This window comes from Salarias fasciatus, chromosome 13 (assembly GCF_902148845.1).
Source record: "Salarias fasciatus chromosome 13, fSalaFa1.1, whole genome shotgun sequence".
Taxonomy (NCBI): domain Eukaryota; kingdom Metazoa; phylum Chordata; class Actinopteri; order Blenniiformes; family Blenniidae; genus Salarias; species Salarias fasciatus.
In genome coordinates, this window is record NC_043757.1 from 17527730 (window position 1) to 17541433 (window position 13704).

Sequence of the window (13704 nt, forward strand, 5' to 3'; positions counted from 1 at the left end):
CTGCTCCTTGAAAGCTGCAAGTGGGAAAAGTTACACAGCGGTAAACTGGAAGGCTTGGAAGAGCTCCCAGAAACAGGCCTGACGCCACGCAACATGGTGCAGTTTCAGTGAAAAAAAAAATATTTCCCTCTGATTTTTGCTCGTACTCACTATTGGTCATTGTATACAAAAAGAAGAGACATAAACAACAGCATGGTAAATCTTCCAGTTTCCAGCAGCAGGGATGCAGCGTTAGCTGCGGGAATTCCAATGTCGAACAGTGACACTATGCAATTTTGGTAATTTGACACCAGCCTCTTCCTGAGTCCTACTCTACCAGGATATGGAAACATCTGTTCCAACCAACCAAGCATAAGAAGGTAAACAATTCTGACCCTCAGGCAACTTCTAAAGCAAACAGCCACGTGATTGGAAGGGTGCGACACTTCAAGAGCGACTCGTGGCTCAGAGCAGGAGAATTTGGAGAAAAGGATTTCGAGCAACTCTTTCACACCACAGTTGAAGACACACCTATAAAACATTGATTGCTGTAGCTTTCAATACTGCATCGGTCTGGACTAACATGAGCCTGATCCAGACTCATAAACCCCCCCCCCCTCCCCCTGTCATCATCCTCTCCATCTTCTTGATCTCCCATCTCCTCATCAGTGCACAGACCCGGGTGCGCCCGCGTGCGCCGCCTGTCCTCTAAATTTATTATTTTCCTGGCGTTTTTTTTTTTCCTCTTTTTCCTTCTCCGCTCCATCTTAAACGCGGAAGTCGGTGACGCACCGCTGCACCCCGCCGCTCAGCCGGGAGCCATGAAATAAACACAAACACACAGGACAGCCGGTGAGTGCGTCTCTTATGCCTTTCTCCCGTTGTGTGCGTGAGTGCGCGCGTGTGCGTCATGAGGGAAAATATGGAGCAAGCGTTTGGTCCGGCGCGTCTTTGTGTGCGTCCACACTGAGCTCCTGTGTCTCCGCTGCGCCTCCGGAGGCGGTGAGGAGGAGGAAGAGGAGGAGGAGAGGAGGAAGGGTGGCTCTGCTGGGCTGACGGACGGACGGACGTGCGTGCGTCTGGACTATGCTGCGAGGATTTGCTTTTTATTTTTGATTTTTTTTTTTCCCAGACAGTCGGCTCCCGGACGCGTTCTGATCATTAAGGTATGGAAATTCAGTTTTCGCGCGAGCAAGTGCTTCTCTGCAGCAAAACCCAGCACCGCGCTCGTGTCGGCGCAGGTGCCGCTTTAGATACATTCTCTCTGCCGGGTTTTCCTGGGAGAGAGGAGGCGGCTGCTGACCGGGGAGCCTTTGTTGGGTTTTTTTTACCCGGAGCTCGCGCTTCGCGACGCGCCTGCACTTTGCGGCGGAATGGGACAAAACATCCTCCAGACATGATTTATAGTGAGGAGACGCGGTCCGGCGTTACAGGCTGTCCTGCCTCAGAGCGAGCAGGGGTCACAAGGGTCTGACCCGAGCTCACTTCATCCATGGTGCTCCATATGTGCAGCCTGTGGTCATTATTATTTGACTGTATTTTTACAGTAGCGGTACATACACATAAGGAGGCGCACTTCCCAGCCTGGTGTTGCCTTATTATAAAGCCATGATGAAACTAGTCGACTGAAGAGCTCCACTTGCGTTCTGACACCACTTTCTGTCACACTCTTTTGAAGGGAAGCTGCAGCTTCACATCTGCTCATTTTCCTCCTACAGTCAGTCAGATGTTGCACCATCTCCCTGCTGGCTGCAGGATCACAGCTCTCCCCCAGATTCCTCTATCATCATCACCCCCGTCATGCTGCACGTCTCCGTGCTTTTCGGTTCACTCTTGTGCTCCGCAGTTGCAGTTTGTTTCGGAGCCCTCTGAAGATGCAACGCCGCACTCCAGTACACTTCACAGCTTGCTGCCCTCGCCTCCCCCGCCGGCTGAATTCGCCCTGTCGCTGAGGGCGAGCCTCTTGCTCATCATCAGTCTCTGGTAACGACTCTAAGCTTCATGTCAGAGATGTCTTCTTACAACGCCGTCTGTACGGCGGTGCGGCGTTCGACTGTGGCATTCTGCCATCGTCGGGGAGGAGAGAAGAACCAGCTGTGTGTGTGTCTGCATCATTCCAGCCTTGGGTTATGTCTTCGCCAGGGCTGCGAAATGCTGAGGGCTTCCTGCTATGAGGGAGCTCATTGTCACATTGGTATCTGGGGTGTGCATGCATAAATACGCCAACAACAACAGCAGCAGCAGCAGATTGCTTGTCTTGTGGGAGGTCCTGCCTCCTCACGTGGAATTACTACAGATTGATTGACTTCTGTTCGGGCGCTGATCAACTTTACCGCTCGACTGAGTGTTTGAACTGCGGTGATGGACGGCTGTGGCCTTTTTGCAGGCAGCCAGCAGCAGCTTTGATCTTGGTTTTATAAATTAGCTGATAAAATACGAGTCTCGTCCACCAAAAGGTAATTGGGAGGACTTTTAATCTACAGCAGCAAAAAGTAAAAGAAAACAGTGACTGTGGTGTTTTATTCATGAGGAGCTTTTAAGTAGTCAAAACTTCAGCTCTTTTCTTATTAGTCAAATCACACTGGGGCTATTGGCAGTGAAGTACGTTGTTTTTGTTCAGAGCAGTGAATATGAGGTTGAAAACCATTTAAAGGGACTTTAACAGTCTGTCTTATTGCTCACATCCAAGCCCATTGTTTCCCAGTTGCTTGACATTGAATGTGTGCACTTGCACAGGTATATTTTCACATTTCCTCAGAAAGACATAAACACTTCTAAGGAGTGATCCTCCTCCATGAGCAGCTGATTGTTTGCTATCTAACAATGAGGGATCTTGCTGGTATCAACAAGCGCTCTGCTGTTACCATAAACCCCGTCTCCTCTGGAGCTGGAGCCGCCCCGGCTGTCGGCTCGACTCGTCAATCCGCTGGTCGTTCTGACAGACTGTGCAGAAATGAAAAGTAAAGCCATAGTTCTGATTTCAAAAAAGAGGAAGAGAGTGATTTATTCTGTGTCTTCTGAGCTGCTAAAACTGTGCAGAGCCTGCAGCCTTGATGGACTCTGCCATTGTGCGCTACTGCAAATTAACTCATGCTTTCTGTCTTTAGAGCCGGGCTCCGAGTAAAGTAATTGTAGGGTGGAAAGAATGCAATCAAAAAGTATCTGAAGGCTCTGATAGGAGCGTTCTGCCAATTAACCGCCGTCATTGTTTGACACAATTGGCAGTGATGCGAAAGGCGCCTCCCACAGCACATCACAATATGGAAGCGAGGGCCTGACGGCCTCGACGCTATCATTCTATAGGGGTTTCAATCAAATTACATTTAACTGCACAGTTTGACTCGAAGGTTTTCAGAACGAGGTTTTTCCTCCTGCTCCGTGTTGTGTAGCTCACTTCTTTGTTTCAGCAGCACTGTGGCTGATCGGCACACAGAGCCTGTTCATGATTCAGGTGGCTGAAAATCCGACGTTTTCTTGTGTTGATTCATTGTAAAGACGGACTGCTTGACACGTCGTCGTTTAGGATGGAGCCGAAGCTTAGGTTGATGTTTCAGGGGCAACATGACAAATGAGAGTAGAACCTGTTAGTTCATCAGTTTGTCCGGGTTTTAAAGGACAGCGACTGACGGCAGCAAAGGAGGACAGGCGATGTCCAGGGTGGGCGGGGCCTCAGTGTCTCTAGATCAGAGGTGTAAAACTCAGTTCCTGGAGGGCCGCGGTCCTGCGTGCTTCCACGTCTCCCTGCTTCAACAGCTGATTGTCATGAGGCTCGTTATCAGGCTTCCTGATGGACTCGGTGACGAGCCTTCATGAGGTTCAGGTGTGTTGAAGCGGTCGAGAAAGAAACGGGACAGAAGAGGCTGGTTCAGCTTCCGGAGAGCGTCTGTTCTCCGCAGAGCCTTCTCCACCTGTAGGAATACGTCTGCGGTCTGTCTGAAGTTGACCGAGTGGTTTGAGGTTTGCCAAGATGCCGGCGAATGAAAAAAACAATCAATTTCTTAATTTGTAAAATATTGAATTGTTTGGAAAAGAGAAGGATACTGTTGGATAAACACGTAGGATCAGGGCCATCATTTTAAACGATTTTGTGCGTTATCCAAACCATGTCCTTCTTTTCCCAGTGGGGTGCAGTCGTCTCCTCGCTGCAGCATACACACCTGTTTACCTTTACTGTGTTTTGTTCTCCAGCCAATCAACAGCATGTTTTTGCCCCTGCTATATTTATGTATCTATTTTTGCTCATATCGTGCTTCAATATGGCGCTCACCGTCTGTGTACCTCCATCTCTCCACTCTAAAATATTATTGCTTGCATTTTGCACTAAACAGACATATTGCTCATAGATTATGCATTCCCTTTGCTTTTATCAAGTGTGTGTATGTGTGTGTATTGTCCAGGATGTGGGTTTTTTCCTGTTCTTCCAGCGGCTGTTGAGACGCTGTGATAGCATCAGTGATTGCCTCCCTTTGCGAGTCCTCCGCTTCAACATGGTTTTACTTCTCCTAATTGATCCTAGGCCGAACTAATTAAAGTTATATGAACAGTATTAGCGCGGCGTAGCAGCTGCAGTTGCGGCCCAGGGTTTCCAGGGACGTGTAGACTTTGCAGCTGCGGCACACGGCTTCTGTTATCTGATCCCAGGCTATAATTGCAGGACTGCGTCCCCTGCTTGTGCAGTCGTTTCAGCGTCTGGCCGAGACGTAATGTAATAACATAATAAAGGTATCATTCTTCTTTGCTCTCTCGGCCGTGCGCTAACCCACTCATCCTGGCCTGCCCCGTTCTGCTGTCTCCCCGTGGCCGCTCGGCTCGGCTCGACTCGTCTGGAGGAGTATCGCTCTCGTCTAATGACTTCCTCCTCTGTCATACACCTCCGTGGACTGAGCCTCACTGGCAGAAAGCTAATGGCAGCATCTGAATATATAAGAAATGCTATAAAAGGTCAGTGTTTCTGTATTAAGTCGCTGTCCCCCACTCAGACTTACAAACCGCGTGTGAGCAGGCGTGCACGTGTGTGCTCTGCTGCACCAGTGTGATGAAACTATAATGTGCAGTGAAATGGGGGCCGGCGCTCGACAGCTGCTATACATCAGCCCGGTGAAGGTGCTGGCTCAGCGGAACGGTCCGGGGATGGCACTGCCGCAGGTTGCTGGATGTGGTTGATGATATCATTAGGGCCTTCACTTTCTCTCAAGGCTTTTGTCTACTGATGGAAATGAGCCAAGCAAAGGCTGTGGGGTTAGGCAGACTCAGTGGTGCCAGGTTGTGTGTGCGTTGGAATCAGAAGCAGCACATATTGGTGCAAATGCAGCCCTGGAGTTTTCTCACGCTCACACACAACGCAGCCGAGGTTCTGTGGATCTTTGTGACGGCAGGTTGGTTTAAATCATGCGCGCAGCAGCAGGGACACGTGTGAAACGTGCAGGTCATCCTGGAACCACGGATGAAATTTCTATCCTCACTTAGATGGACTCTGTAGAATATTGAACTTGAACACTGAGGCTCATTCAGAATTAATGGGATGGGTTTTTCTACAAGGCTTGAACTTGATTTTTAATATCTTTGACCCAATGTTTCCTGATTTATTTATTTTTTTTAGATTAAACCATAATTAAAATGTAAATAGAATTAATTTAAGGAGTTCACCGTAAAGTTGCCTGACCGAATCCACTGGTCTTCAGAAGTGCATCCGACAGGCAGAATAAACGCAGAACGTCTACAGAACAACTTCAATTTCATGCCTCTTTGAGGAAGATTACAGTGTTACCCATAGGTCACCGTTTACGCGCAGGCTGTCTGCTGTCTGATTCAGTTAATTATTAAACGCTGCTGATACATCGCCGTCGATGGCGCAAGGAAAACACCCAATTATCTGAGCTGCTCATCCATATCAGGAAAAACCTCCCACCTTTATTCTGCTGCTCTGCTCTCTTCCAGGAAAAGGTGAGAATAACACATCTTTCTCTCCTCAGGCTTCCCGGAGTCAGCAGACCCAGATCACCGCTGTCTCTTCTCCAACTTCCTTTGAAGTTTTTGATATAGAATCTGATTGTAAGAAATGTGCTGCATTGCAAAAACATTCCGCCAGGTTTCAGAGGTTACCTTAATCCGGTTTACATAACATTTTTCAATCAAGACCAGTAAACTCTATAAAGTATCCCACTGTCCGCTTTGGTATTCTATGAGAAGCAACAATAAATAAAAAAAAAAGATACAGAATCACAAGATTCATCTCAGCCTTTATAAATAACTTTCTTAAGATAGATTCATGCAAAAAGTTTTCAGGCAGGTGTGAAAAGTTCTGGAAACTGAGAACAGATGGTCACACCAAATACTCCAGTCATGGTCCTTTTATTTTTTTTTACGATGCTTTTTATTTAACGCAATTACACTACGAACAAGTCTTCTTTTTTGAGGCATCCTGACTTGGCAGTGTTATTTCTACACCATTGCACAGTATTCTGTAGGTGTAAGTTAACCATGCGTCTGCACATTTATCTACCGGTGAATATTTTGTCTGAGCGGAATTGATTATGTATCAGTTAGTCGAGTATGCCAAAAAAAAAAGGTGTTGTGTGAAGAACAACAAAGATTTTGAAAATCAACTTTCCATTTAAATTCCCAAAACTCAAGAAAGACTCTAAATAAAAGGGGAAAAAAATGAAACTACTCTTCATTAAATTGACAAAAGTGGAAAAAGTACTGATTCTGAACTTCTCTTCAATTTTAATAATTTAGTGATTCATTTTCATGTTGTGTCACGTCACCCCATTGTCAAACTGAATTTAAGCTTTTTTGTTTCTACAGATTTAATTGGACTGTTCAGTCTGCTCTTCAATAGAAATGCGTTTTGCATGACTAAAATCACACTGGATTTTTCAGATGGTTTGTTTACTGCAGTTTCAGTCTAATTATAAGATTTTAACTAGTTTGCAATAAAGAAAAACAGAAATACAGCAATACTGTCAAGACATCTGCGCACTAGTGATAGTTGATCTGTGTGAGTTTTTATTCCAGCTGGTTACTTTTATTTTTTCCTGTTCTTTTAAATTTATTCCACACATTTTATTTTGAAAATAAAACTATTATAATTATTCCTTCATTCAATATAGATCTTGGTTTGTAAGATCTTGTTAAGTTGACTTGAAGTAAACATTTTCATGGGGAATTTGCAAAATTGCTTCAAGAGTGAAAGAAAAGTGAATGAAGGGCAAAGCGAGCTCGCAATCGAAGATAAAAAAGATCATTTGTGCAAAGTGATTATTCAGGAACAAGGGTATTTCCCCTGACGGTGCAACGATGCACTTGGTTTACATGGAAGGTTAGACACCTTATTTTAATTCTATACGGCACAAATACATGAAAGTTACTGAGTTGGAATAAAAAAAACAATCAAAAACAAATTACAGTACATCGCTAAGCTGTTTATCTGTGACCTTTTTCTGCCGACTTTATGCATGAGCAGCACGGCCTGCATGCATCCCATAAAATGTCTCTATCTGCTGCTGGTGGGGCTTTGTGCAGGAAAAGTGTAATTGAGGTGAGCCGCAGCAGCCGCTGCCGATACGCGAACAAAGAACATAGTTTAGACATTGTTGTGCGTTAAACCGTGGCTGTAATGTAATCTCTGGGAACAGCCGTGCAAGTTTTTTAGTTGCCGTTGTTTTTTTGTTGTTGTTGTTTTTTCCTCTCTTGGAGCACCATCAATCCGCTCTTCATGTGTAATTAACTTGGCCGTTTGTAAACAGCACCGATACAAAAAGCGAGCAGAAATTCCCACCAGCAGAACGAGCCCCAGCCGTCATTTCATTACCAATATCAGACGAGTTTTTATTACTAATGACTTCTCTGCCGTTTCCCGGTGTTTGCGTCGCCAGAGGAGGTTCTGCCGCTTGTAGTTTTTACTAAAGTGTATTCACGACTTAAACCTCATCACAATGCATCCATGTGCGAGATGTTCTCCATTTATGGCTGCGGAGTAGTTCCAGCCCCGAATCCCTGCTCTGCTTAAAAAAAAAAAACACCCTGCGTTTCTTTGATCTTTGTAATCCAACCCTGAGCCTTTTTGCAGTTATTAATAGTGTCTTAAATAATTAATTCACCGTGCTATTGCTCATTTAAATTGACTTTGTAGACATTGTGCAATACAGTAGGTTTAAATTGGTTTTTGAGAAATAAAGGAGAATATTAAGGCGGCTGATTGAATGCAACAGTCTGCATGTGTGCAGCTGCCGGTGCTGCTGCGGCCTCCTGGACAGCTGTGGCAACACTGGCTCAGTGATGATGGCGAGCCGCAGAACAGCTGCTTTTCTTTAGTTGGCAACCGTCAGCGTTGTGTGTGTCTTCAGCAGAGGGATCAAGATGGCCGTGTCAGGTCTCAGACGGTGAAGCTGTCACTTTTTCTAGTCCTTATTAAGACTGCATAACTACCACAGGGTAGTTTGACTGACGGTTGTACATGTGGCATCTCAGATCTGATCGAGAGAGAGAGTTTCAGTTTTGTGGACGGATTCATGGAATCAAGTATCTTGGATTAACTTTTTTTTTTCCCCAGTGGGAGGGCCAGGGTGTGATGGAGAATGCTTCACCTACTTGTCAAACCAACCCGACACGTTTATTTTCTGTCTTAACGTTGGGTATTACTGCATAAGGGAACAAAAGAGGTGAGGTCTGCACCTCAGAGGCAGCGGCCACACTCGGATGATTCGGCTCAATTAAAAAGGACTCTGGTCCAGCCGCTCTGCTAATGCAGCTCCGTTGTGGAAGCAGGAACATCGCCACAACCGTGAACCCTGGTGCGCTTTCAACAAGTTGATCCTGACCCCTCCAGAGGCTGGTTTCAGTCCACTTCCAGACCAGTTCTTCTGACATTGATTTATTGATGTCCATCAAAGAAATGCAAAGCACCTTCATACCAAAAGCACATCAGGACCGCCATTTGTGTTAAATTAATGCTTCAATGAGCACAGACCACACAGTGGTTTATCAGAGATCGGTTGAAGGGTTGGACTGCCAGAGGCCGGCACACCCAAATTTATCTCGACAGGACAAAATACACCACAACTTTCCTCAAAACAAACACCGTTCCACCGATTCAGGTCAGTCGCATCCCTTTGTGAACAATCCCGAATGACTGTTTCAAAGTATCGACGACACGATTTTACTTTAAATGAATGGAACAGACGAAGGACGTGTTTGAAGGGTATTTGTTTACAGAAGGCCTCTGCCTTAATTACAGCAACATTTCTCCTGCATGTTAAGCCTTTAAATCCTAGGGCCTTGAGTATGCACTGAAGCTACTCTGTAACAGGAGAAATCCTTAAACCAAGTGTCAAAGAACAGTAGCCCTGACATCAAGACTTGAGAATATGTTCCTCTCCCCGCTGCTCTATGATGTTTTCATAATAAGGATTTAGTGCTTAGCAGTGGTGTGTGTTATATTGCAGAGTGTATTTGCTGGTTAACTGCTGTAAAATTGGCTGCTGGGGGCCGGTTCTCCAACTGTTTTCCTCGCCGCCACGCCGTCATTTAGCCGCTTTTTGCTGCCGCTGGCCTCCGAGTCCACCACCAGACAGACCAGCAGCCTCTCAAGCTGTCTCCCAGTGTGTCGTTTCCTGAGTCCACATGCTCATTACACACACACACACACACACACACACACACACACACACACACACACACACATTACACCTCTGCTGGTTCATGGAGCACTGTGGTGGGCCGTTGCTGCCTGCTGCTGCAGAACTCCTCCACACTGAGCTGGGCTACTCCGCACGGCGGAGGCAATACAAACACTCGCCTGAGGGCCGGAGCGGCCTGCACGGAGCGCGCTCTCACCACGAGCAGGAACAGCGCCGCGTTTACTGGTAATGTCAGAACAGCAGCCGGGAACGAGACGCTTTCAGTTTCTTTGGTGGCGCGCTTGTTTTTCATTTCCTTTTTCTCAGGCCGAAGCGGCCTTTTTCCACTGAAGGGCAGAGAAAACAACGCGAAAGCACAGATCGAGACGCCGTCGGTAGTTTTCAGACAGCCGTCCTCTGTGGATATGCACCGACAGCTGTAGTTTCCTGGAGAAGCACAGTCTGCATCCTGTTTGACACAGCTGGACGGCCACTGTTCGTCTTGTTTTTCCTGTGGTTAAACTCAGTGTAGTCATATTGATTACGGGGAAACGTGAATCACTCATTGCTCTTGAGCTGAGACGGAACATTTGAAAAAAAAAAAAAGCTTACTTGTATAATGGATACCGTAGAAATTGTTTTATTTCCTTTTAGACTTTCAGAAGAGGAAATGTCGAAAGCCCTGACTGATATTGTACAAATGAAATACTGTAAGTGACGTTTCTCAAAATCTTCCCCCTGTGCTCGCCAACTCCTCCTCCTTCAAAAAGGAACTACAGTGACTGGTCTTCCTGTCACCCCATGTGTTCACATTTATATTTACTGTAAAAGATGTTGAAGGGTTTTTTTTTAGTGTTAGTTTAACATGACTGAGTTAAGCTGCAACTTTCATGTGTTTCAGATAGTACGAGATAAAATATGGGTTGTGTGGACGAAGAAGCTGATGAAGTTCGAGTAGATCACAGCGAGCCACAAGTGCATCTTATAACAAGGCGTTCATTCATTACATGCTGTTAAGCCAGCAGCGGAGTTCATGTTTAAATGTCGCGAACTGATGCATTTATGAGATCAGGGTCCAGGTGTAATGAGGCTCTCACGACAATCAACGCTATAAATCTGAGAAACCTGTTCCCGCAAACACACTCATCCAAAAGCGCGCGTGTCACGTGCACGTGGCAGCAGCACATGTTGTCACGTGCACAGACTTGGCATCACATCCAAGCTATTAAGGCAATAAATTCGAAATGAGATGTAGACTTTGCTTACCCCGTAAGACATTACATGAAACGCCAGACGTCAGGGGGCGATTCAGGAATGACCACGGATTCCCAGGTAACGCTGATTCCGTGCGAATAGTGCATGTGAGGTGAACGGCGGGAAGTTGGCTGCTTGTGTATGCGAAGACTCTTAAAAGCAAGGCAAACATACGTGCATGCTTTTATTCTGAAGCGCTTCATATTCAACGCTGCAACAAAAAAGCTTTCCCCAACATCCACCTCCACCGGTCCGTGCACGTGCACGTGCCTTGCCTGTCTGTATTCGCGAAAACTGGTTTCTCAGGTTTATAGTGTTGATTGTCTTGTACGATCCTCCAATGCACGCTCTGTCTGTTGTTTCCATGTTTGCAGCGACTGCAATTTCAACATGTGCTGACAAAAAAAAACCTAAACTGAAAGTCAATATTCAAATCTGCCTGCAGACACTGGAGAGGCTGCGGCTTCCTGGACTCCTGCTCCCCTCCACAGCTTTTACTGTTGCGCTGAGATTTCACAAAGTGTTTGCATCTTGTACAGTGTGTTTACTACGATGTGTGGCTTACAGTTTCATTTCCTGTCTCATTTTTCTGGATTTTTGATGCATCTGCACCTTTTATTTAAGCATTTTTTCCCCCTCTCCAGATATTTAATTCTGCCATTCTAGCAGAATCATTGCCCATCCAGCTTGTACTGGTATCCACTCCGTTTACTTTCTCTCTCTTATCCTGTCATGACGCACACAGAGACATAAACAGCGTCTTGTCAAAGCTCTTATCAAGGCTCCTGTGAGTCAGTCATGAATTGATATGCTATTTTCCCTTCATTTTTTATTTTATTTTTTGAGCTTGATGAAATGCCCTCCACTCCCAACTCCTCTGCTTGAATTATATCCTTAATGCTGTATAGTTTACTGTCAGAAAAAGGTTTTAAATGTCACATTTATGCGCAGTTAAGGTTCGGCAACTCCTGCATTCGTCTGAATCCGAAAACCTTCAAATCCCTTTTTGAATACGATCAACCAAAACTCAGAGAAATTGCAGAAACACTGCAATTCAGAAGATTAGCCCAGTGTTTCCAACAATACATATTAACCAAAATTTCAGTTTGGAAGGCCTTAGAGGAATTAACATCAATTACTCGCAGGCTAAAGCTGATAATCTGATGTTGGCAAAATTTCCCCGAGCTGGAAATCCATGAGCCTGGTTTTCACAAAATGCCAGACCTTTTACCTGAATGCTCTTTGCATAGCTCAGTGTTAATGAAAAGAGTAAAGAGACTGGCTTAAAGATTGGGTTGAACTCGAGCGCTTCTGCCAACTTCAAAACAAGTTAGAAAAGCAATCATTACCAGCCTTAGTCACTCTGCTTTTTTTTTTTTTTTGGTCTTGTGAAAATCCTTCTTGTCAATAGTGTTTCAGTGAGGTGTTTCTGTTAGCAGGGAACACAATCTTCCTGTCAGAAACTCATCAACACATTTTGGTCCTTGTTTTCTAAACTTGCACAACGATTAAAAAGTATAGTTTCAGAGTATGTTTTGGGAAAACCTTATCTGGTTCCTTGATGTGGATACAGAGAAGGAAGTCACTGCACATTGTTCCCGTAAATAGGAATGACTCTCCGCCGGAAAGGCCTGAAAATAAGTGACGTAAAATAATCTTGTATTGGCTATGAATTCTTAGAAGCCCATTCTGTTGTTTCCAGGATTATGCGACATCCTGAATGATTCAAAATGTTTTCCAGGAGTTTCACCAGAAGTTGCATCATCTGTGACCGTTTGTTTAGTCGGATTGTTTCATTTTGTTTTTCCCCACAAACTTTATGGAGGGGATTTCTCACAAATTTAAATATGTTAAAAGATAATCTACACAGTGCCGTTTGACTGTGAGAAGATCCAGATTTGAGTCTGGGTTTTTATATTAATCCAGTCTAAACATCCAAATCATTTCTATTCATATCAGATCGGTTTCACAGTCTTTATGTGGTCTCAAGTCAAAGTGACCTCAGTCTGAATGTCCATGATGCTTTTCACCCAACTTGTATCGGAAGTCAGGAGGAAGCATGTTGCATGATATTTTCATGTATTGCACATGCGTTGACACATACCTCTAGGAGAGGTCAGTTTTTGAACTCTCTTCCTTCTTAATATTCTTTTCTCCTTTGTGTATAATCTGGTCAAACTTCCGTCTAGACCGATTGCGCGACAATTTCAAGACTGACACTCGTTCGGTGACGTCTGCAGTGTGTGCCGCCATGTCTTCCCCTGTCGGTGATGTCTGAACCGTACGCTGTTCACACTGAATTGTGTTGAAATTAAAACCATGCAAGCACCCAAAAAAAAAAAAGAAAAAAAAAAAGATTTCAGTCAGACAGAATTGAGAGTAAAGGCCTGTAGTTTGAACATAGCGTTGAGTGAGTGAGTGAGTGAGTGAGTGAGTGAGTGAGTGAGTGAGTGGCAGCCTGTCCAGCTTCATTTGGAGCGGACTCCGAGCTGCCAGCAGCCGCATTGTGGATAAAGTGGAGACGGAGTTAGATCAATGAAGACCGTCCCAGATGAAAGACTTCTTAATAACACTTGGATCGCACTCTGTTTTCGGTCCGGAGTTCAGCTGTGATTCCTTGAAAGAATTGTCTGAATTAAGCATTGAGCTGAACTTTGAATGACCCACTTGTGTGTATCCGGGGCAGAGCTGGTGTGTCTATTCTTGTACCGAAAATGTAACATATGCTGTTATCAAGGAATCCTCCGTCCTTAGTTTAACCCCCTGAGATTTGCTGAACAGAAAGTTTCAAGAATTGCACATAATTTGTGTTTTCCTGCTCTGATATCAAACCATCAGCTGGTGTTTATGA

The 13704-nt window shown here is 45.1% G+C and overlaps 1 protein-coding gene across 6 annotated transcripts in view; it reads left to right on the forward strand.

Annotated features, from left to right (window-relative positions):
- The first annotated feature begins 753 nt into the window (after positions 1-753).
- The window catches only part of marchf8 (membrane-associated ring finger (C3HC4) 8), a 78071-nt gene continuing 65120 nt past the window's right edge, over positions 754-13704 (forward strand). For 2 of the 6 annotated variants that reach the window (XM_030106359.1, XM_030106363.1), the window contains exon 1: positions 767-831. The gene's annotated coding sequence lies outside the window, so the exon portion shown is untranslated. Of the gene's footprint in view, positions 832-1945; positions 1963-9060; positions 9078-9828; positions 9846-13704 lie in introns of those variants that run through there. The other 4 variants (XM_030106366.1, XM_030106360.1, XM_030106362.1 and 1 more) reach the window with 4 other exon arrangements.